Source organism: Puma concolor, chromosome A1 (genome assembly GCF_028749965.1).
Source record: "Puma concolor isolate L17-30 chromosome A1, mPumCon1.1.hap2, whole genome shotgun sequence".
NCBI lineage: Eukaryota > Metazoa > Chordata > Mammalia > Carnivora > Felidae > Puma > Puma concolor.
Window position 1 is genome coordinate 210,629,846 of NC_141667.1, and position 23,683 is coordinate 210,653,528.

Sequence of the window (23,683 nt, forward strand, 5' to 3'; positions counted from 1 at the left end):
AACAAAAGTCAGGTTGGTACTCAGAGCTTTGGTGCAAGATCTTCTGTATCATCAAGCCCTAACGTTCAGCCCACCAGTTGTCAGTTTAAAAAGCACACAATCAAATCATGTCTCTACAGATAACACCCGTCAGAAACAAAAATGATAAATTCACCTGAAAGGTACAGGTGAAGTTTAATAATAAATATGGAAAATGCATGTTTTCTTGTATTTGCTTTTAAAGAAGCTGGCAAATAGTTATAAACTTTTACAAAAATAGACTTGATCTAAATTCAACACATCTTCAGCTTTCTAAAAGTTCACATGCTCTGTGTTTATTCACCTATTCTAAACTTGTTTTTTTCTTCTTGCATATGCTTGACTGAGTGCTTATGAATTTTTAAGCAGTCAGGATCAAATAAACATTGAAAAGTAAATAAAGGCATTTCTAATACTATCAAGGTGTTATGGTGGATTTGCATGCCAACAAAAGTCCATGAAGAAAATGTATTCTCATCAAATAAGACCCTTTCACAATCCTACTCTCCTCTAGAAGCTTACATTTCATAATTAAAGGCTAGAACTTTCCTGTTGTTGATTTTATAGTATGTGTAATAGAAGTCAGTCCACCTATTCATGTTCCTGGATATTAATAGACTGAACACTTCTAAGTATAGCACATGACATTTGGACGTTACTGTTTTGGCACAGCGACAATTTTGCCTTGCAATTATTCTGTTCAGACCTTGAAAAATTAAGAATTTTATACTTTTTTTTAATTGCCTTGTTATATACATAATAGACATCTTCACTCCATTCCTGAGTCTCCCCTAACTACAAGTTAATATGTCTCTAACTCAGAACTACTGGGACCAAGGATGCAATGAGAATCTTTGATTACATATGGTGTGGAGAGATGCTGGCCAAGAGTTTGAGAAGAAGCAGGGTGTAAGAAACAGGGCAAGGCTTGGAGATACTGTGAAGTTTAGGGATGTGCTGTTTCTATCTGATGTAATTCATAAGAACAGTTCCTTTACATTTTTTTTTTTTTTACCAACCATTTTGTTACAGCTGCATCAAAACAGCTGCTTCTGTTAGAGACCATCAAAAAACAGATGGTACCCTCAAAAGGTAATTAAGGAGAGTTTAAGGAAGGAGCTTTCACATGTATGCAAGCAGGGTTAAGGGAAAGACTTGGCCTGCTGGAACATTCTAGAAGGAGCAGCCATGCAAATCTGTGACCACCACAGCTCTGAACTCAGAGTGCAGCTATAGCTGAGTTCTGAATCGATCTGGTTAAAAGGTAAGGGAACTCATTTGGATCTATAGATAGAAGGACACTTCCAGGAGCAAAGAGAGTAGTGGAGAGCAATGGAGAGTGGATCTTGAATGGAAAATAAGAATACCTAAGCATAGTTCTTACTTTTGCCCCTCAGGATACACATTCCTTTGTCTTATATTAGTTACATTATACCTGGTTGGTGTCAGTGTAATCACAATCCTACCCAAAACCTAAATTGAAATACTGGCTGACATCGGTATACTCTTTTACATGATAGAAACAGGGGGAAAACAGGCAGAATGAGGGGATATACAAATAATCAGTGGAAAACATTATCTTTTTAGCAAAAATAAATTAATAAATAAAAGGTTGGTGCTCTCATTCTTGTTTTTTGTGTTTCTTTTTTATTTATTATTGACAGAGAGAGAGAGACACAGAGCATGAGTGGGGGAGGGGCAGAGAAAGAGGGTGACACAGAATCCGAAAGAGGCTCCAGGCTCTGAGCTGTCAGAACAGAGCCCGACACGGGGCTCGAACCCACGGACAGCGAGATCGTGACCCAAGCAGAAGTTGGATGCTCAACCAGCTGAGCCACCCAGGCGCCCCTGTTTTCAATTTGCGAAATCAGATAGTACCAGGATCACGATGGGCTGTTTGGATGCCATCATCACATAGTTGCCCATGGTCTGGCGTTCATGCTTTGTCAAGGCCCCATAGTAAGCACAGAGCTGCTTTTCAAGCATGGAATATCATCTCCTGAGAAGGACGTGGCCCTATTCCAAAGACTGAGACATCTGCACTGTGATTACCATATTGAGACTTGTCAGAGGTTCTGTAATATCCATATATTCCAGAAACTTCCAGTACATAAAACTCAAGTGACAGGCCAGTTTGCCTGTAGCTTGGATTTGCTAAAGAAAGACCTTATACAGATACTTTCTGGACCCTTTCAAAAACAATGTTAAGTTTAGTAACTCTTAGTAACTGCAACAGCTTCTATATTCGAGGAAATACATTATTTTCACCAGATAAAGGTATCAGATCGTTTTAAGATGTTTTTGAACAAACATGTTTTTTTTTCTTTACGTCCACCTCTCTTCCTCTCTACCCTCTCAGTTGTTTGTTTCTTATTATTTTCCCAACTCTTTCCTGCAAGAAAGGACCCAGCTCATTTCCATCCAAACGTGAGCAAACCGAGGTCGCCAATACAGTTTGAGAAATACAAGAAATCTGCTCATTCATGCAAGGTAATTATTTCTTTTGCTTTCCGCTCTCAACTATAACTTCAATGAGGGTGAAAGCTGTGCTTCTTCAGGAAGTGACTCTATTTTAGAATTTCATTTTACATCGTGAAGTTCTACACCACAGAATCTTGATAAAGTACTTTGAGAAACTCTTTGTGGAGGAGCAATTTTAGCAGAGGTAAATTCACATTAAGTTTTCTGCAACAATTAGAGCAATATGATTGGCAGGCCTAGGATGATACGATGTCTATTTTATGCACTGCGGCTTGGATAAAAATGGTCGGGTATGCAATAAGGAGAAGTAGGGGTTATGCTGTGGAAATTTACTTCACCAATTTGAATATTTATCTTATTGTAGGCGTCCTAGGAGATTTCAAGTTTAACTCAACATATGGTCTGTAAATTTTAAATTAAATTTATTTTATAAATTTGACACAATAGGAGTTAAGCTCAAATGAAGGATATAAGCATATGGTGGATTTTCCACTAATTGAGAGCCTTACACCATGAGAAGTAAGTAGAAGAGGGGTTTGGTAGCTTTAGTTTCATTTTTGTGACTATATATAACTGAACAGATTACTTTTATTCTTTGTCGGTTGTTATTCTAAAGCATAGGTGAAAAAAACATTTTTTTTTTTTTACTAAAGCACATTTAAGGAAATACTGGTCCATTAAAACAATTTCAATTTTTATATATGCATTTATTTTCATACATAATTATATGCATATATGCACTCGAGTATTCATAAATACATATATTTCTGCTCACCCAACAGTTATTCCTCTTTTTCTACTGCTTTATTGAGGCATAACTGATAAACAAAATTTTAAGATATTTAAAGTGTACGACATGATGATATGTACACATTGTGAGCTATTCTCTTTTAACGAAACAGTACATTTACAAATGGTAAGAATCTCTAAACTCAGGACATCATTGGAGGGAGGCATTTTTCAACCTTCCACACACCTTCTACTATCCCTGCAATCCTCTCTACCCTAGCTCTTGCTCCCATCACACCTCTAAAATCACCCTGAATAAATGCACCGAGGATCTGAATCCCCTAAATGCACAAATGTTTTTAGTCCTAAATCCTTCCCAGCATCTGAATCAGTTGCCAACTCTTTGCAAGAATTTTCTTCTTCAACAATTTTCCTTAGCTTCATTGACACTATTCTCTCATGATTCACTGGTTCCACTTTCCCTTTACCCAGCCTTTTTTTTTTTTTTTAATTTTTTTTTTAACGTTTATTTTTGAGACAGAGAGAGACAGAGCATGAACGGGGGAGGGTCAGAGAGAGGGAGACACAGAATCTGAAACAGGCTCCAGGCTCTGAGCCATCAGCCCAGAGCCCGACGCGGGGCTCAAACTCACGGTCCGTGATATCGTGACCTGAGCTGAAGTCGGACACTCAACCGACTGAGCCACCCAGGTGCCCCCCCAGTCTTTTTACTTACTCATATTTAAACAAAGAACACATTTCTCAGACCTGATTCTCACTCATTGACACAATGAATGCATATTTCTCCTGTCCTGCCACTTTCTACCTAATTGTTCTGAGAAATGTAGACATAAGCATTAAGCTGAATGGTTTATTTGTTGTAAATTAAACATTGAGTAGAATGGTTTAGGGCCATGAGCTTTCCAAATGGCACAAAAATCTTTATTTCTGCTTGGTGAAGTGACACAGACAGGAAATGTTAAATATTCTGCTGTCCTCTGTCCTAGCCTCTTCACCTTTGGCTACGTCCAGGCTCCTTCCTGATTTTGCTAATACAAGTAAGGCCACTGCCTCAAGAAGGAGCTCCAGACAAAAATCTACCAGCTTCCTGAATATCATCGCCACCACGCAGAATGTAAACCTCCAAAAGAACTGTTTCTGAAGTTGCCCATAAATCTCTTCTTTTCTCCCCTAATTTCCTATGATTTCTCACTGGGACCTGTGAGAGGAGAGTGAGTCCTCTCTCAGTGTTTTTTTTGTTCTTGTTATTTTGTTTTTTTGGTTTCAATATGGTATCATTTTCATTTCTAGTCTAAAGGTGTTGGGTGTGAGACAAACTTTTCTTCTGTTTCTATGGCTGAAATGGGATTTTTCTTCTTTACTGGGAAAAATACTTTTGGTATTTTAACATACATCTTGGAATAAGAAAGCTGGATACCTCTGTTCAAGCAGACACTATTTTGGAAATAATACCACACACTAGGATTTTTTTATTTTTTGATATGTGACTTTTGCCTTTTTTTCCAATCTGCATGCAGAAGGAAATTAAGGGTATCTCTACAATCAATTGTATGACTTTTTATCATCAGTTCTTAAATGTGATTTACAGGTTCTCTCTTCTACATGAGTATAGTCTAGGATGAAACATCTCCCCTCAAATATTTCAGAAAATGTTTTGAGATCCACAGGGGAAGTAGGCTCTATGATTCCTACATGAAAAAAAATTGTAATATTCATTTGGGAATCAATAAAATATGCATTTTGTAAACAAAGAGAAACAGAAAATATACATTTTAAAATATATATTTTAAAAATAATGAGTTACCAGAAAAAAGATAAAATGCAATACACACACACACACACACACACACACACACACACATATATATGTACATTTGAAAAGAGAGTCGCAATATTTTTATAGAGATATTTTTTATGTTAGAGTAAGTGAAATAAAATTATTTTTACAGGGGTACTGATTTTCCTCATTACTGCCTGATCTGGAAGTTATAGAAAAATATTATTTGATAAGCTGAATCATCTATTCCTATTTCTGCAGATACATTGTAGTTCTCAAGTTTATTATACGGAAGTAAAAAAATGGCTCTCAGAGAAAGAGAAATAGCACCTTTATGCAACCGAAAAAAAAATAACTTTGTGTTGGAAACTGGTAATGCCATTCTAGGAAACTTTAATCCAACTGGCTGTATGTGTGAAATAATGAGCCCAAAGAGTCAACAGACATCTTTTTTTTTTTTTTTTTTCTTCCCAATAGCAAAGGTCACAAGCCTTTGGTTGTACACACTGGAACTGTTCAAACTTGAGGGTACATGAGCCTCATTTAAGAAGTCTGTCTGTGTGACAGCTACTGTGTCTCCATTAGTCAGAGTATAGCTTATTTCAAGGGTGAGGGTAGCATATTCAAATGCTGAATTTAAACAAGAATCTTAAGAAATATAATTTTATGGGCAATTGCAAAATGACACTTGGCCATTTCAAGTAACGTCCCAGTATAGTTCAACCTCAAGGGTGTATAGTCACTTTAGACATGTTAAATATATTTTCCCCCCAAATTCTGGGGAAACTAATTAAATTATGCATTTATATAGCCATGGAAATATTGTGATAGTTATTTTTGTGTGTGGGTGTGACTGGGTCACAGGTGCGCAGATTAAAAGATTATTTCTGACTGTGTCCGTGAGGGTGTTTCTGGATGAGATTAACATTCAAACAGGTGAACTCAGTAATGCTTCCCCAGCGTGGGTGGGCATGATTCCTTCCTCCCTGCCTGGGACATTAATCTTCTGCTCCTAGACTTGGATTAATAGCCTTGGTTGCCATAGTCCTCAGGCCTTTGTTCTAGAATTACACTATTGGCTTTCTTGGACCTCCAGTTTGCAGACAGCAGATTATAGGAATTCTCAGCCTCCACAAAAGTAATACGATAGTCTTGGGGCCATTGCTGAGAATACTGCCACCATCAAGGAGTTGAAAGATGCATGTGTGGCGATTCCCACCATCTCCTCATTCAACTCTCCTAACTGGCTTGTGTAGAAGACAGATGGATTTTGGAGACTGGCATTGGATTATTGTAAACTAAACCAGGTGGAGACTCAAATTGCAGCTTCTATACAGATGTGGTTTAATTGCTTAAGCAAATTACCACATCCCCTGGTACATACTATGCAGTTATTGATCTGAAAAGTGCCTTTTTCTCCACGCTGTCTATAAGGTCTGCCAGAAGCAGTTTGTTTTTAGCTGGCAAGGCCAGCAATATACCTTCACTGTCTTACCTTGGGGTTAGATCAAATCACTAGCCCTTTGTCATACTTTAGTCGGCAAGGATTCTCATCACCTTGCTCTTCCACAGGATGTCACCCTGGTCCATTACCTTGCTGACTGGGCTTAGTGAGAGAGAAGTAGTAACTATGCTAGACTTAGTAGTGATATATTTGCATACCAAAGGGTGAGAAGTAAATCCAACAAAAGTTCAGAGAACTTTCACCTCAGGAGCCCTGTGGTATGGGTCATATTGAGATATATCTTCTAAAATGAAGGATAAGTTGTTGGACCTGGTCCCTCCTACAACCAAAAAGGAACTCTACATTTTGGAGGCAACATATTCCTCATTTGGGTGTGTTACCCTGGCCCATTTACTAAGGACCTGAACATCTGCTAGTTTTGAAGGGGGCCCACAAAGAGAAGGCACTGCAACAAAACAAGATTTTCTGTAGCTTAGCCCATAAGATCCAACACACTCATGGTGCTTTAAAAGAGCCTAAATGTCCATCAACTGATGAATGGATAAAGAAATTGTGGTTTATGTACACAATGGAGTACTACATGGCAATGAGAAAGAACGAACTATGGCCCTTTGTAGCAATGTGGATGGAAATGGAGAGTGTGATGCTAAGTGAAATAAGCCATACAGAGAAAGACAGATACCATATGTTTTTACTCTTATGTGGATCCTGAGAAACCTAACAGAAACCCATGGGGGAGGGGAAGAAAAAAAAAGAGGTTAGAGTGGGAGAGAGCCAAGGCATAAGAGACTCTTAAAAACTGAGAACAAACTGAGGGTTGATGGGGGGTGGGAGGGAGGGGAGGGTGGGTGATGGGTATTGAGGAGGGCACCTTTTGGGATGAGCACTGGGTGTTGTATGGAAACCAATTTGACAATAAATTTCATATTGAAAAAAAAAAGTCAGTTGCAGATAGTCATGTTTTTGAAGCTTTTGGCAAACTGTTTTAAGTGCACTGCAGCATAGGACTTTAGGATTTTGAAACAAAGCCCTGTCATCCTCAGCAAAAAACTATTCTCCTTTTGAGGAACAGCCTTTGCCTTCTACTGGCCTTAGTAGAGACTGAATGCTTAAGCATGGGCCACCACATTACCATGAGAAGTCCCTTCACCACACAGTATGTGCTGCCACAGAGCTCATGGAATTCGTTGGTCTATGTTCCACTCCATCCTGAAGCAGCAACATTGCTTTCCCTATGAATTTATGTTCTGCTGGCCCCAAATCCTTAGTCCCAGAGGCAGGAATTCTTCTACTAGGAGACACAATGATTCTGTTCAACTAAAAGTTAAGACTGCCACACAGCCAGTTTGAGTTTCTCACGCCTCTGAATCAACAGGCAAAGAAGGAAGTTGCAGTGCTCACTGGGGTGACTGATTCTGACTACCAAGGAAAATTGTACTACTACTCCCCAGCAGAGGTAGGGAAGAGAATATTTGGAATACAAGAGATTCCTTAGGGCATCTCTTAGTATTACCACGCCCTGCAATTAAGCTCATTGGAAAGTTATAGCAACTCAATCCAAGGCAATACTTCTAAATGGCTCAAATTCTTCAGGAATGAAAGTTTGGGTCACCATACCCGGTGAAGAACCAAGACTTACTGAGGTGCTTGTTGAAGTCAAAGGGAATACAGAGTGCGTAGTGGAAGAAGGTAGTTGTCAACACCAGCTCTGAGCACGTGACCACTAAAGATTAGATAAGTGTTTTCCTTCTCTCTTAGTTTTTTATTATGTGACATGGGATACATGAGATGTATTGACTTTTTAAAAAAATTTTTTTAATGTTTTTATTTTTTGAGACAGAGAGAGAGAGCATGAGCAGGGGAGGGGCAGAGAGAGAGGGAGACACAGAATCTGAAGCAGGCTCCAGGCTCTGAGCTGTCAGCACAGAGCCTGACACGGGGCTGGAACTCATGACTGTGAGATCGTGACCTGAGCTGAACTCAGACGCCCAACCGACTGAGCCACCCAGGTGCCCCTTAACTTTCTATCATTGCAATTAATTGCTGTTAATTTTACATTGCATTATTTAACTTAAGGAATATCAAATTCAGTAAACATCACTCAAGGATTTATCTCCTCTTCTAGGGAAGGGGTTATTTCACTGTTGGTTAACACTGGATAGTTGGAATGTGGTAGGCAGAATTATAACCTTGTTATTTTATTTATTTGGAAAAAAGTATGGTTTAAGGGGATTCATATGAGTTCCAGGTTGACAAGGGCTGGACTTATGATAGTTAATTTTATTTGTCTATGTGACTAGGCCACAGTGTGTCCAAATTAAACATTATTTCTGGATGTGTGTGAGGGTATTTCTATTATGATTGGTGATGATTATGATGATTATGATTGGTAGACTCAGTAAATTATCCTCCCCCAAATAGTGGGCATCATCTAATCCAATGATGGTCTGAAGAGGACAAAAAGTGGATGAAGGATTTACCCCCCTCCTTGTCCTCCTGCCTGATTGAACTGGGACATCAGCCTTCTCCTATCCTTGGAATAGACTATTAGATTTGTTTCTCTGAAGAACTGGGATTCATAAAATATGCAAGAACATTATACTTTTAAGGCTAGCCTAATAATATAAATAGGTAAAAAAATTAAATAGTACTATGGTGCATTTCATGGGAAATTAATAAGATCTCCTGCTTACGGTCATGTACCTGCCCAGCCCCTGACTCCATCATCACTATTGACTTGCCTGTTATTTCAAATTTAACAATTTCAGATCTATTTCTTTGAATCCATTGGTACATCTCTAGCATGATTATTAAAATACAAATGTAGCAATCTGTGATACTTCTCTTAGTAATTATTACCCTGGGAGTAATTACAAAGGGCAGCAACCTCAGAGCAATTTAGAGTTATGGGAGCAGAGGGGTTTGATAGAAATGCTGAGTGTGTGGACTGCAAACGTTGTCTCTATCAACATTTTCCTGGAGACCTGACTCTAATTGTTAAAAACCTGCAAAAGCCATGTCACAAAATGATGAAAAGTGTTCATTCTAGGACCAAATTACCAAATTACCAAGGTTTGAATCTGGGCTAAAACCGTTTCTACTTGTGTGAATTTGGATTTGTTATTTAAATTCTTTCTTACTGTTTCCTCATTTGTAAAATGTGGATGATACTTTACAGGGTTATTTTAAATATTGACTATATTAATAAGCAAAAAATATATAACAGTACACAGCCATTTTAATGAAGAAGTGTTAGCAATTTTCAAAAAGTAGTGAATATGGTGGATGTTTAGTAATATGTACATGGCTTTAGCTACATATTGCTTAGACCGAAATTTGCCAAGAACATAAAACCTTTATATGTATATTTATTTATTTGTAGTAGTACTTTCTGCAAATGCATTCCTAGTAATAATTTTTCTGGCTAGTTTTACCTATGTTTATAAATTTGAAACTTCTATATACATAAAAAAAAATCTATGAATACTTACCAAATTATGTTTAAGTGTGCCATTTTAAGATCTCACTATGATTTGAACTCCACAGACTTGTATAAATGTGGGCATATGTTCCCATCCCTTTATGACATATTAAACATTTTTAATTTAAATTTAACAGTTTTCAATTAATTTAGCTCTTATATTTTCATGAAGCTTTCATCTACTTAGAGATAAAACATGTACTCTACATATGTTTAATTATTTCAAATTCCAAGAAATGCATAAATTTTATGGCACCATAAAATGTACTTTTAATAGTTTTTATTATTTAATTATACTGTTCTGTATAACTGAGAAGAAATAAAGCCAACAAGAATAAAAAATTTTCTATCACTTCTCAACCATGTAGGTTTTAATTTTTATTCTTCATCCAGGTGCCATATCATAATTTTAATTTAAAAAAATTCAATAATACACTTACAATTGTTATCTACAATTACTCCAAGGCATTTCTGAAATTGGTGGTGGTTACATGTAGAGTATATTATTAACAATTTTTGATAAAGTTGCCATATTCTATGTTGGTTAATGAGGTTTATGGCTACTTTTTGCGTTTATAACAAATCTTTTTCTTCTATGAAATACCATAAGTAATTGTAATGGATAATTTATCATGTACATTTATTTCATATTAGTTTGCTTAGATTACTATGGTTATACTGTGTTTTATACTTTGACTACTTTTACTATATCTATTTTACCATATTGTTGTATTTATATATGCATTCCATATTTACCCCAGTTTTTTCTTGTATTTCATGACTGAATTGTCATATAAATTAACCTCAGATTTAAAGATTTTTCTTTCTGTAATCAGTATTTCTATATCTAATATGTAAGCCTATGTTTTTCAAGATCCTAAGCTAAGGTTAGGTGAGGAAGTGGAGCCATGTTGGGGTGCAGACAAATGGCTTGGGCTGACACAACCAAGAAGCTGTGAGGAAGACTAGTTAGGCACTAATTTTCCTATTAAGGATATGAGTAAACAGACACAAAACAATTTAATAATTTATAAATTTCATTCATGGCCTGCTTGGATAATCCAGGATAAACACCTCTTTTTAATAGCCTTAACTTAATCACATCTTTGCCATGTACAATAATATTCACAAGTCCTAGGTATGAATCTAAAAAATCTCCTTTTGTGGGCCATCATTCAGCCCACCACATGGAATGACCCCATCAAGCAGAAGAGATATTACATAGGGGAAGAAAATCTAGCAATATGTTATCTGTAAACAATTCACTGAACCAAAAAGGATACAAAATTCTGAAACTAAATTGTTATAGACACAACAGGTAAATATAAGCCCCCAAATAACTCAATATAGAAATTTTAATATCAAATGATATATTATTTAAGTTAAAAGTATCACAAGTAGTAATACTTTAAATACATGTAAATAGAAAATGGATTCAGAAATTACAACAACTTTATGGGGCGCCTGGGTGGCTCAGTTGGTTGAGCGGCCGACTTCAGCTCAGGTCATGATCTCATGATTCAGTTCGTGAGTTTAAGCCCAGCATCGGGCTCTGTGCTGACAGCTCAGAGCCTGGAGCCTGCTTCAGATTCTGTGTTTCCCTCTCTGTCTCTGCCCCTCCCACACTCTTGCTCTCTCTCTGTCTCTCACAAGTAAATAAATGTTAAAACAAATTAAAAAAAAAGAAGTTACAACAACTTTAAATTGTTAATATATAGCCCCCAATTTTATAAATACACAACTAAAAAGTTGGAGAGGGAAAAAGAACCATTATAGTTTTAAATTCACCTCTCACAAAGAAATATGCCAATCACATAATAAAAAGAAAATCTATATACAAATATAATAATGTGATTAATATGCTTGAAACCAAAAAAAAAAAAAGGAACAGAGAAACTTTCTTAACTTGAACTAGTGTGTAAATTAAAAATTAATAACAAACGTGATTTTTTTCTTTTCCTTTTGTGGGAAGAGCATTTAACATAAGATCTACTTCTTTGACAAATTTTTAAGTATGTGTAATATAGTATTATTAACCGTAGGCCCTATTTTGTACAGACCTCCAGAATTTATCTTGTAAAACTGAAACAGTGTATCTTTTGATCTACATTTCATTTTCCCCTCTGTCCAACCCTTACTAACTACCATCATACTCTCTGCTTCTATGTGTTTGTCTACATGATTAAAAAAAAAATTTGTTTATGTTTATTTATTTTTGAGAGCGAGAGAGAGAGAGCATGAGGTGGGGAGGGACAGAGAGACAGGGAGACACAGAATCTGAAGCAGGCTCCAGGCTCTGAGCTGTCAGCACAGAGCAGGATGTAGGGCTCAAACTCACGGACTGTGAGACCATGACCTGAGCCGAGGTCAGATGTTTAACTGACTAAGCCACCCAGGAGCCCCTTTTCTAATGTGATTCTTAATGGAAACCTGCTAGAAATATTTCCCATGACATCTGAAACAAGGTAAGAATTCTTACTATTGCCATTACTAATAAACACAGGATTAAAACTTATAGTCAGCAAAACTATCTTTTTAGTAAGATATAACAGTTATAAGGATTGGTATAAAAAGTCAAAGTGCTGTTATTTGCAGATGATATGATTATCTACATAGAAAATTCAACTAGATCAAGAGACATTTATAGAACTATGAGAAAATTTAGCAAATAGTCTATATGCAAGACTAACTTACGAAGCCATCTGTGTTTTTCTATACCATCAACAGTCAATTAAGAATATAACAGAAAATGAGATATTATTCATGAGCAGAAAAGACAATACAGATGGATAACATTTCTTATCAAATACTAAGGCAAAACGACAATGCCATGCTTTAAGCAAAATGGTGAAACTGACTGGCATAGGAGCTTACAAGTGAGAGAGAGGCAGAGGGAGATATTTTACACAGATGCATAGAAGAGAAAGTGATATAAACATGGATTGAAGAGAGATGTGGCCATGAGCCAAGGAAAGCTATAAGAGGAAGGAATGGATGATCCCCTAGAGCCACCAGAAGGAGTGTGGCCCTACTGACACCTTGATGTCTTTCATGTTACTTTGAGAAATAATTTGAGAACTGAGCCCCAGCACCTTTGAAGAGCTTTTTGCTATCTCTTTTCTGTAGGCCAGAAGTTACAGTGGGATCTGACTGCCAGTGAACAGTGATCCTTATATAAAATGGGGATAACTGATGCCAGGGTGGCAGGGGACCAGGGGCAGAACTCAATCACCAGAGACAAGGTGGGTCTGGTTACCAGAATGGACAGTGAAGTCAAAGCAGTAACCAGAATAATTGAGAGATAAGAGTCTATAAAATTCTTGCTTAACAAAATGTAATGGAAAAGGTCTAAACTGAGTAACCTGAATCACTGAAACAGAGAATGATGTTCCCTCAAACAATACCCAGATGTGAACCAGTTTATAGACCCAGAACTACTTAAATGAAGAGAAGGCCAGCTTCCTTTGAGAAAGAATCCAGCTACCCTGCTCAAAATGGATCCCCTTCATCTTTCTCCCAGTCTTCTTGAAAGGGGAATATGGCCTTCTAGTAGGTTTACTACAAACTGGGGAAAAGGATATCCAGATTTTTCTGAGAATTACTGGACATGGGCTCTGAAGTGATACTAATTCCAGGAGATCCATGTCATTGTGGTTGATTATTCAGAGTAAAGTTTATGGAGATCAAGTGATGAATGGAATTTTAACTCAGTTTCCTCTTACGCTGAGTCCACTGGATCTTCAAGCCCATCCTATGGTTATTTCTCAAGTTCCAGAACATATAATTGGAATGAACTTACTTAACAACTGCCAGAATCCACACATTGGCTCCTTTACCTACAAAGTGAGGACTGCTGTGGTAGCGCCATGTGGGAACCACTAGAACTGCTTCGTTTTGGGGATAAATAGTAAACCAAAGCTATATCACATTTATGGAAATGTTTCAGAAGTTAATGCCACCATTGAGGACTTGAAAGATGAAGAGGTGCTGATACCCACCATATCCCTATTCCAATTACTTTATTTGTCCTGTGCAGAAAACAGATGGATCCTGTAGAATGCAGTGGAATTTTATAAAATTAACCAAATGGTGACTCCAATTGCAGCTGCTATTCCAGATGTGACTTCATTGCTTCAGCAAATTAACACATCCCCTGGTACCTGGTATGAAGCCATTGATCTGGCGAATGTGTTTTCCTTGATGTATGGTGCTGAAGAGCACAAGAAGCAGTTTGCTCTTTGGTAGCAAGGCCAGCAATATACCGCCATTGTCCTCCCTCAAGGGTATCTCCAGGCCTGTGTAATAATTTAGTCTGTAGGGAGTCTGATTGTTTTTCCCGTTCCCAAGATATTATACCAGTCTGTTGTACTGATGATATTATGCTGATTAGGCATAATGAGCAAGAAGCAGCAACTACTCTAGACTTATTCTTACAACATTTGCATGTTAAAAGGTGAGAAATAAATTCCACAAAAATTCAGGGGACTCTCACCTTCGTAAAATTTCCCAGAGGCCTGCGGTGTGGGGCATTGTGAGATCTCTTCTAAGGTGAAGCATAAGTTGCTGCATCTGTTCCCCTTCTATAAGAAAAAAAAGAGGCAGTGGCTAGTAGGCCTCTTTGAATATTGGGAGGAAACATATTCCTCATTTGGGTGTTATATTCTGAGCCAGTTAGCAAGTGGCCTGAAAGTCTGCTCGTTTTGATTGGGACCCAGCACAAGACAAGGCTGTGTAACAGGACCAGGCTGCCATGCAAGATGCTCTGCCGTCAGGCTGTAAGAGTCAGCAGACACTGAAGATCAGATTACTAACACATTTATAAAGAAGTGCTCATCCCCACTAATAATTAAAGTAATGCAAATAAGAAGGCAATAGGATACCACTTTATGGACACAGACTTGGCAAGGAAGGGAAGGTCAGATAACAAGTTTTGATAAGGATGGGGGAAAAAGACTATGACTATCTTGCAGTGAGGAGTGAAGCATAGTGGGGCGCCTGGGTGGCTCAGTCGGTTAAGCATCTCACTCCTGATTTTAGCTCACTCTTGATCCCAGGGTCATAGGATAGAACGATGTTGGGCTCTGTGTTGACTGTGGAGCCTGCTTAAGATTCTTTCTTTTGCTCTCTTTGCCCCTTTCCCCAACTTGTGCACTCTCTAAAATAAAAAAATAAAATAAAATAAATGAGTGAGGCATACTTAGACAATCATCTATCTAGAAAGAACTGTGTAATTATTCAAGTTAACTATACCTATGACTATACCTATTCAAGTTAACTAAAACCTATGACTACCCTATTATGGGTATCTGTCCTAAAAACATATTTGTACTGGTCTGTAAAAAGTGTATTTGCACAGTTATTGCATCACTCTTTCCGGTCAAAGGGGTTGGAGACAACCCAGCCTCCTATCGTTAAGGGAACTAGAGAATCAAATGTAAAGGATGCAGTGTTAAAAGCATGAATTTAAAGGTACTCTCAGACGTACCAGTAGATCTCATAGAACATACGGTTGAGAGTACTGGATTAAAAAAATAATGAGCTTCATAGCAAGACCTCATTTCTGTAAATCAAAAATACATACAAAGGAACATGATATATTTTAGAGGTGCGTATATCTAAGGACATACATCAAACACATTCAAAACCATATCTGTGTAAGGGAGGGAGATATGACAGGGGAGTCTGGATAGAGGGGAAAGAAGAAAAATTAAAACAAAGCAAATTATAATTGATGACTGACCATAGTGGGAAATAATCTGAGAATCGATCAATTTAAATGTACATATCTCAGCACAAGTAGATGAGGGAAAGACAGAAAGCAAGATATAAAAACTACTGTTACAGATTTTAAAATTGATAGCATATTTATATATTTAGTAATATGTATTAAGGTTTTTTTAAATGCCTATCATTTACCCACCAATACATTTAGAGCTATTTATCATAAGAGAATAAGGCTCTGGACAAAGCTTGTGTTATGCGGCATTCATCAATGCACTATTCACAAAAGTGGAAGGATTAAGAAATCTAAAAATACATGAATATGGGATTAGTTAATTATTGGTGAAATAAAATATAGAATACTTGAAAGCAAAGGTTATAAATTACATTGTGGAAATACTGACACAGGGAAAAACATAGATTTTATTTTTATGTTAAAAATCAGATTACAGGGGCGCCTGGGTGGCGCAGTCGGTTAAGCGTCCGACTTCAGCCAGGTCACGATCTCGCGGTCCGTGAGTTCCAGCCCCGCGTCAGGCTGTGGGCTGATGGCTCGGAGCCTGGAGCCTGTTTCCGATTCTGTGTCTCCCTCTCTCTCTGCCCCTCCCCCGTTCATGCTCTGTCTCTCTCTGTCCCAAAAATAAATAAAAACGTTGAAGAAAAAAAAAAAATAAAAATAAAAATCAGATTACAAATCAGAATATGCAGAATATATATACATGTATATAACATGCAAAGAGAATGACTGAATGAATATATAGAAATAAAATTCTGATAGTTTTTTCCTCTGAGTTATGAAACGAAACAAACATGTATTAATGATTTAATAAAAAGAAAAAACAACTATTCTCTGAAAGAAAAAGGACAACTCTTTGATACATATATTTCCCTTCAAAAACCAGTAATTACTCGAAGATATAATAGGTCTGGCTACCTAAATACTTTTATAACAAAGAGTTAATTTTATTTCTTCCAAGTTATTTTCATTACTGTGCAACTTCAGACATTCATCTTTTTAATAGTTTATTAAATACTCACTGCATTGTCTCTTACATCATGTGGATACTAAGGGATAAAGATATCTCTACCCTAGAGAAGCCCATGGTAGAGACATAACATATTTGTAAACAGACAAATTATACAATACTACAAGACAAAGACTCAATATGGAAACGTGGCCCAAGTGTTTTTGAATCCTAGACACATATTATTGTGTCCTGTGTGTCCTTGCCTGTGAGGCAAAATAGTATGGAAATAGAATAATCTGAGGAAGACTAAGGCTGAATCTGAGATAAATCAACCTCGTTGTGGGATTGACTGGCTTCTTTTGGGAATGGTCTTCCAGATCAGAGCATCCAAAGGTATCACTTGGTGAAAGATATATAAAAGTATACAAGTCTTAAATATAGCAAAGGTAGTCACCTGTTGAAAAGTTTTAGAAAATGTGCTTTGGTAGAAGTAATACCCAACCAGTTCTTGAAGCTCTTTGGAAAATTTTGTGCTCTCAAGTGAGAGAGCTTGAAAAGGCAAACACAGGTGTAAAGACCCCATACATGTTGGCTGCGGGGTATAAATTAGAGGTCAAGAAAACCCCTTTGCTTTAGGGAATGAGCAGATACAGTGTGCTGAGTACAAAGGTTGGAGGCATTTGGGTCCACTCAGGGACATCAGACACCAGGTCTGTAGCAAAGGTTTGTGTTGATGCTTGTTTCATGATGAATAAAGTTCCAATTTGGATGCTATTAATACAAATCAAAGGACATCAATAAACATGTCTGAGAAAGGTGATTACTTAAATGATGCCCTACTATCTTCCACATCTTGAAAAAATTCCAATGAATGATGCAATCGGAGAACAAAAAATACACTATTTCATTTTTTCAACAGGTTGACAGTAAGAATCACATAACAAAGAGACTCTTCTAAAGGGAACATGTGTTAGAGTGACTTTTTTTTCTAACAAAAGGAAAGTGGTTTTTGCATTTTCTAAGTATAAGATCTTGGCAGTTGATTTGGGCTGTTTTTTGTGTGTGTGATTTCTTTTTTGACTATTTAAGAGGAAGCAATATTTTCTTTTTGTGGAGTATCTTGTTTTTAGCTAAAAGTCATGCTGATGTAGTACTGCAGAATAAGGTCTATGCATGTGTCTATCTCCAAATACAGTTCTAGCCATAATCTTTCAAGTCCCCCTAAAACTCAACCTCCTTCATTGAAACTCAACTCATTGAATTTAACCCTAAAGGGTGTTATCAAATTAAAATATATGCCATTATATAGCATATAAATGTTATGTTAGTTAATTTTAGTATATGGTCTTCTGTGGGATTTCTAAAATTTTCACTTGATTAGCTTTTTTTAAAATAAAACCTTTCAGGGTTTCAAGATTATTTTTATGACTTATAATATGCATAACACATCTTCAAAATATATTGACTCTTGAAATAATTTAAGATCCATGCATTACATTTATGTCAGTTTACAGATCACACTCAAGTATGCTGATTTCAGAGTTTTCTTTGGCACTTAATTTAAAGTTACAACATTGGTCTTCCAAATCCGACATTTGTATGATTGGTGGATTGCACTGCAATTTTATTGACCTTTATCTTGTTTTTGTGCTCACTGGCTCATCAGATGCCATTCTGTCAAAAAAAAAAAAAAATTAACCATTTCTCTCCTTATCTGTCAATTAGTGGATCTTTTGCAAGAGGCTTGCTAATCATTCATCAATAGTTCTTAGCTTGGCTGTAGCCTTCAACTCTCTATAACCTTATAGCCTTCAGGGAGCTATTTGTCTTTGCATTTCCTAATCTTGTGGATTTATATACCAGTAGACCCAAGGGCGACTTCTCAGCCCCAAGGTGGGAACACATACTTTCTTATTTCTTTGCCAAAGCTGCCTTTTACTCCCTTTTAAAGCAACCATTACTTTCTATATTCTTTGAGGATCCTTTTCTCAAGAGTGGCTTAATATTTCTTGCTGGCTCTAAAGAAAACCTATTGTTAACCCGCTACTAAGTCCTGCTAGTATAAATTCTGATCACCATGAAGCAGTAGTGAGGGAATGACACATTTATTTTTAAATGGAATGTTACAAATATTCTGGATTACTGAGAATCTCAGCCCTAGTGTCTACTTTCTGATTTCTACTTCACTTAAGAAGATTTTCACTTAAGAGAATTTAGCTTAGAAATATGACTTTTGCTTTCTGCATTTAAATGTGAATATAGTGTTTACATTTTCCTCAAGTCTTTTATTTACCCTCACCTTGAACTAAGATTTGTTTATCAACTTTTTCTATTTACCTCCTTTTTCTATGAAGGTTCTTTTACTCAGCAATTGCATGCTCCCCCCAAACAAACAAATCATCCCAGGACATTGAAGGTTTTCTAGGTTCTAACAGGTAACTTAGACTCCCAAGGATATTAAGACGGAGTTATCTCACGTTTTCGGCCCTTTGTCTTGCTCATGGCAGTCTTTCATGTCTCTTTCATGAAACTGTAAGCTATGTGACCAAAGACATTATGTCTCAATTAGTGCTAAATAACCCAGTCTATGACATGGCACAGACTATATCTATACATAAATATATAGATATAAAGAGATGTATTTTATATACATTTATTGAACAATTGGAAGACTGAACGAATGTACCATCCATGTTGTTGGCCAACAAAAATCCTATTAATCCTTTTACTAAATTTGTTCCATCTTTCTAATTTTGCAGGTTTTAAATCTAAAGGGAAATCACCTTATATAATGAATTTGAGTAACATTTATTTTTAACACATTACTTAATCATAATAATGAAAAATGAAGTCATAGACAGGTTGAATTCTTATTTCATTAGCATCTACCAAACTATTATTCAAATATAACATTCTTACTAATTTTATGAAACCAAAATGGATAATGAAAAGATATCTTCAGCTGTTATTAATGTTCCAGTTACCGAAGTGTAAAATTTTAATGAAAGTCTTCTTAGGAAACTTTATGTAAAAAAAAAAAAAATAGGTATACTCAATGGAAAATGTGTGAAACATATTTAATGTGTTAAGTAGTTAAAACCAGTCTACTGTCAATAACATGTTTAAAAAAAAAAACTTTGAAGTACATTATGTATAATTGAAAAGTTTCAATTTCGTATCTGTGTGAGGAATTCTCAATTATTTTTCATATTTTTAACATAAAATTACTTTGTAAACTCCATTAAATTGAAACCTTTACATATTTATGTTCTTTATACTCTAAAGTTTTACATAAATATCCATCCTCTAAATAATGCCATTATTATCAGAAAACTTCTAATAAAACCTTCCACACAATTATCCATCTACGTTGGTCATGCCAACAATAGTTGGTAGGCATTGTAGACTCTTCCTTCCTTCTTTCCTCCATTCTTTGATCCTTTCCTTCCTTCGATCCTTCCTTCCTTCTTTTCATATTTATTGAGGCCCAAACTACTTGGGTTAAGGAACTGGGTAGAATTAGGGATACAGTATTGTACAAAACTGACACGGTCACTAACCCTTATGAATGTTCCAGTTTATAAAGGAATGTATTATGTTAATCAAAAAGCCATACAAAATTTTGAAATTTCCTTAACTGTGCTAAATATTATGAGCAGGGAGTTTCATGGATCAATCAGAGGACATAACAGAGAAATTTGGCCTAAATAGAAGATGGGAGAATATTCCCCCCGGGGAACTGAAAGTAGAGCTGAGATGGAAAGATTACAAGTAAACTAGGTGAAGGGAGAGGGAAGAGCACTCCATGAGCAGAAAGCAAAGGGGAAAAAGTAAGGTGACCGCAGAGCAGGTAATGTTTCATGGAGTTGGAAAAGGCCAAGATGACTGAGCTGAAGAGAATGAAGAGAGTGTGGTACAAATTAAAGTAGGAGAGCAAGGTAGGGTCATGTGTGAAACTTTCCACTGCATGCATGTTTAGTATATTACACCTAATCCTCAATAAATGAAGAGAAATTGAACGGCTTTAAGCAAGAGAGTGGACACACATGCGGCTACTAGCCCAAAGGGTGATTTTGTATAAATTAGGAAAAGGGGCCCTTTCTCAAGAACATTTTGCTGACATCTGCTGGGAAGTTGTCAAACAGTTATGTAAACCAGAATAATGAGTGAAGGATTCCCTGTAAAGTTGTTCAAAACACAACCTGCACAACTATCATCACCAGGTCTGACTGGAGAAGACATTGTGAAAACAGCATTATATCTAAGAGAGAAGAGTACAGTAGCTGAGGCTAGAATAGAAGCAACCAAATAACTGAAGGCTATTGCAATAGGGCATGAGCAAGAGTAACAGGTTTGGACATAATATTAGGGATGGGAAAAATGAATTCCACATACAATCAGAAGAAAACCTTAGCAGGACAGCGTTGCTTACAGACATGTGGAAAAGAAGGAAAAGTTGTCCTCATGGACAACCCTTTGCTTTCTGGCTCACATGAGAGCATCTGCCATCATTTATTATGACAGGATACACTGGAAGAGAAATGGCTCTGGGGGAGAAATGAGGACGATCATTATTTCAATTCTTGGCTTGTTAGTTTGGGGAGATTTTGAAGCATTAAAGTGGTGAGATCAAGAGAACAGTGGAAATACAAATGTTGAGCTCCCAGAAGAAATCTCAGCTGAAGATAAAATTGCAAATCTTTGACCTCTAGGTGAAAACCATAGTTGTGCATTTTGAAGAAACTCCCTTGTGAGAGAATCCAGGTTGATAAGGATCAACCTTAGAGGTTGTGGAGAAGACAATTATCCTTTGAATGTGGCAGCAAATAACCATAATAAAAGAAGTATCACCAAGTCCAAAGAAAGAATGAGTTTAAAGAAGGAAGGAGTAGCCAACTGTATTCAGTTCTACTGACACATCATAAAATGGAAAGTTTAGAAAAGCTGTCTCCTCTTAACTTTTTTCAGGACTGTAATTAGAGTGAGGGAAATAAATTGATCTAGTTTGGAGTAACCCATTGAGTGTGCATATAAGAAGTGTATGGCAGCAGGTAAAGACCATTCCTGAGAAATGTGATTGAAAAGACATAAACAGAAATCAAGGAGGCGTAAGAGTATAACAGTAATTAGTGCCTATATATTTCATTTGCCTGTTTTTGCTATTATGTGCATTGAATGTGAGATTTGCCAGCATATTTAAAAGAATATTGTCACAAGTTTCACTTGTTTCACAAGTTTTCACAATATTTCCACAATATTTTCAACCTTCCTGAGTCTTATATTAAATATTTTATATATTGGATTACATTATACTCATTTTAGAATGGCAAATAAATGAAGGTTATCGAAATCAGAAGGAAATAACGAACAAATATAGGATTACACCTTGACTGAAAAACTGTTAGAATGTCAGGAGCAAGAGGAGAAAAGGCAAAGTTTTTATAGAACATTTGGGGCATCACAGATTATTTCTCTCGTAGCAGTTTCTTTTTCTGCAGTCATAAGATATAAGGTTGGAAAAATAAAATAAGCTTTACCAGTTCAAAGTTTCAAATGCCAAGCTTAAAGATGTATAGAAGAGTCAAGAGAAGAATGAGGCTAAAACATGAAAGGTGGGGTGATGAAGAGATTCCTGCAGTTCACACAGCTGTCAAAATCATCATAATGAACCCTCACAATCTTGGTGTAATTCTCAGGGATGCAAATGCTTAGAAGCTGCCAGATCTCCACTCACCTGATGGTGTCTCTGCTCTTGTAAAGGTCAATAAATACTTTTGTGAAGCTCTTGCTGCTACTCCTTGCCCTTCTCCTGTGCCTGTGGTGCAGCCAAAATTATTTAAATAGCTCCTAAAAATTTAAACCTGTACAGGAGTTATCTTAGGCTGTGGCACGTGGTACTCATAAATTTAGTGACTCCTACACATTCTTCTACAAATGCAAATTTAAACATAAAATTTCAAATGTATCAGTTTTCTTTAAATATGTCTTAAAGTATTATATGCTCATTATGGAAAAATGTTTAAATAATAACATTGTAAAGGATCAAAAATTAAAAACCTGTATTGCTACCATTCAAGATACTCATAGTAGAGACCATACATGGGAAGATCTACTTTTTATTCTCAAGGCAATTATATTTATAATGCTTAGATAATAATAAATAAAAAAATTGCATCCTAAAATTTTTATAGACATAATGAAATACATGCCCATCTTTCAACAATTATTATTTCTTCTCTCTTGATATAAGCGTGTTTAATATTTTGGTGTATTATAATAGAGTTCTCAGGGAAAAATTATAAACATTATAAAATTATAAAACATAGTGATTAAGAACTTGGTTGTGTTATTAAAAAGAACTTTGTTTCTACTTATTAATGTTTCTCCTTACTAAGTAGCCTAAGAAATGTTTCTTTAACACTCAGTGACTCATTTTCTTTTTTTTTTTTTAATTTTTTTTTTTAACGTTTATTTATTTTTGAGACAGAGAGACAGAGCATGAACGGGGGAGGGGCAGAGAGAGAAGGAGACACAGAATCAGAAGCAGGCTCCCCGACGCGGGGCTCGAACCCACGGACTGCGAGATCGTGACCTGAGCTGAAGTCGGACGCTTAACCGCCTGAGCCACCCAGGCGTCCCAGTGACTCATTTTCAATACAGTCGTAGTTCAGATATGAAGACAGCTTGGTTATATGTCAGTAATTACAAAGAATAATTTGACATCTTCTCATTAATGGTATAATTTCATTATCTTTGATTTTATCCTTTTGTATGAAAGAAATATCTCCCTTTAATTTATTACTTATTAGTTAAGTATTGTGCTTTCAGTGTAGACATTTGACAATTATCTAATTTTCTGAATCATTTATACATATTACCTATCCATCTTTATTTTGAGGAGTTTGTCTTCTTCAAATTAAAAGAAATTCATATCCTTTAAAAATTAATCCTTTGTCAGGGCGCCTGGGTGGCTGAGTTGGTTGGGTGTCCGACTTCAGCTTAGGTGATGATCTCGCAGTTTG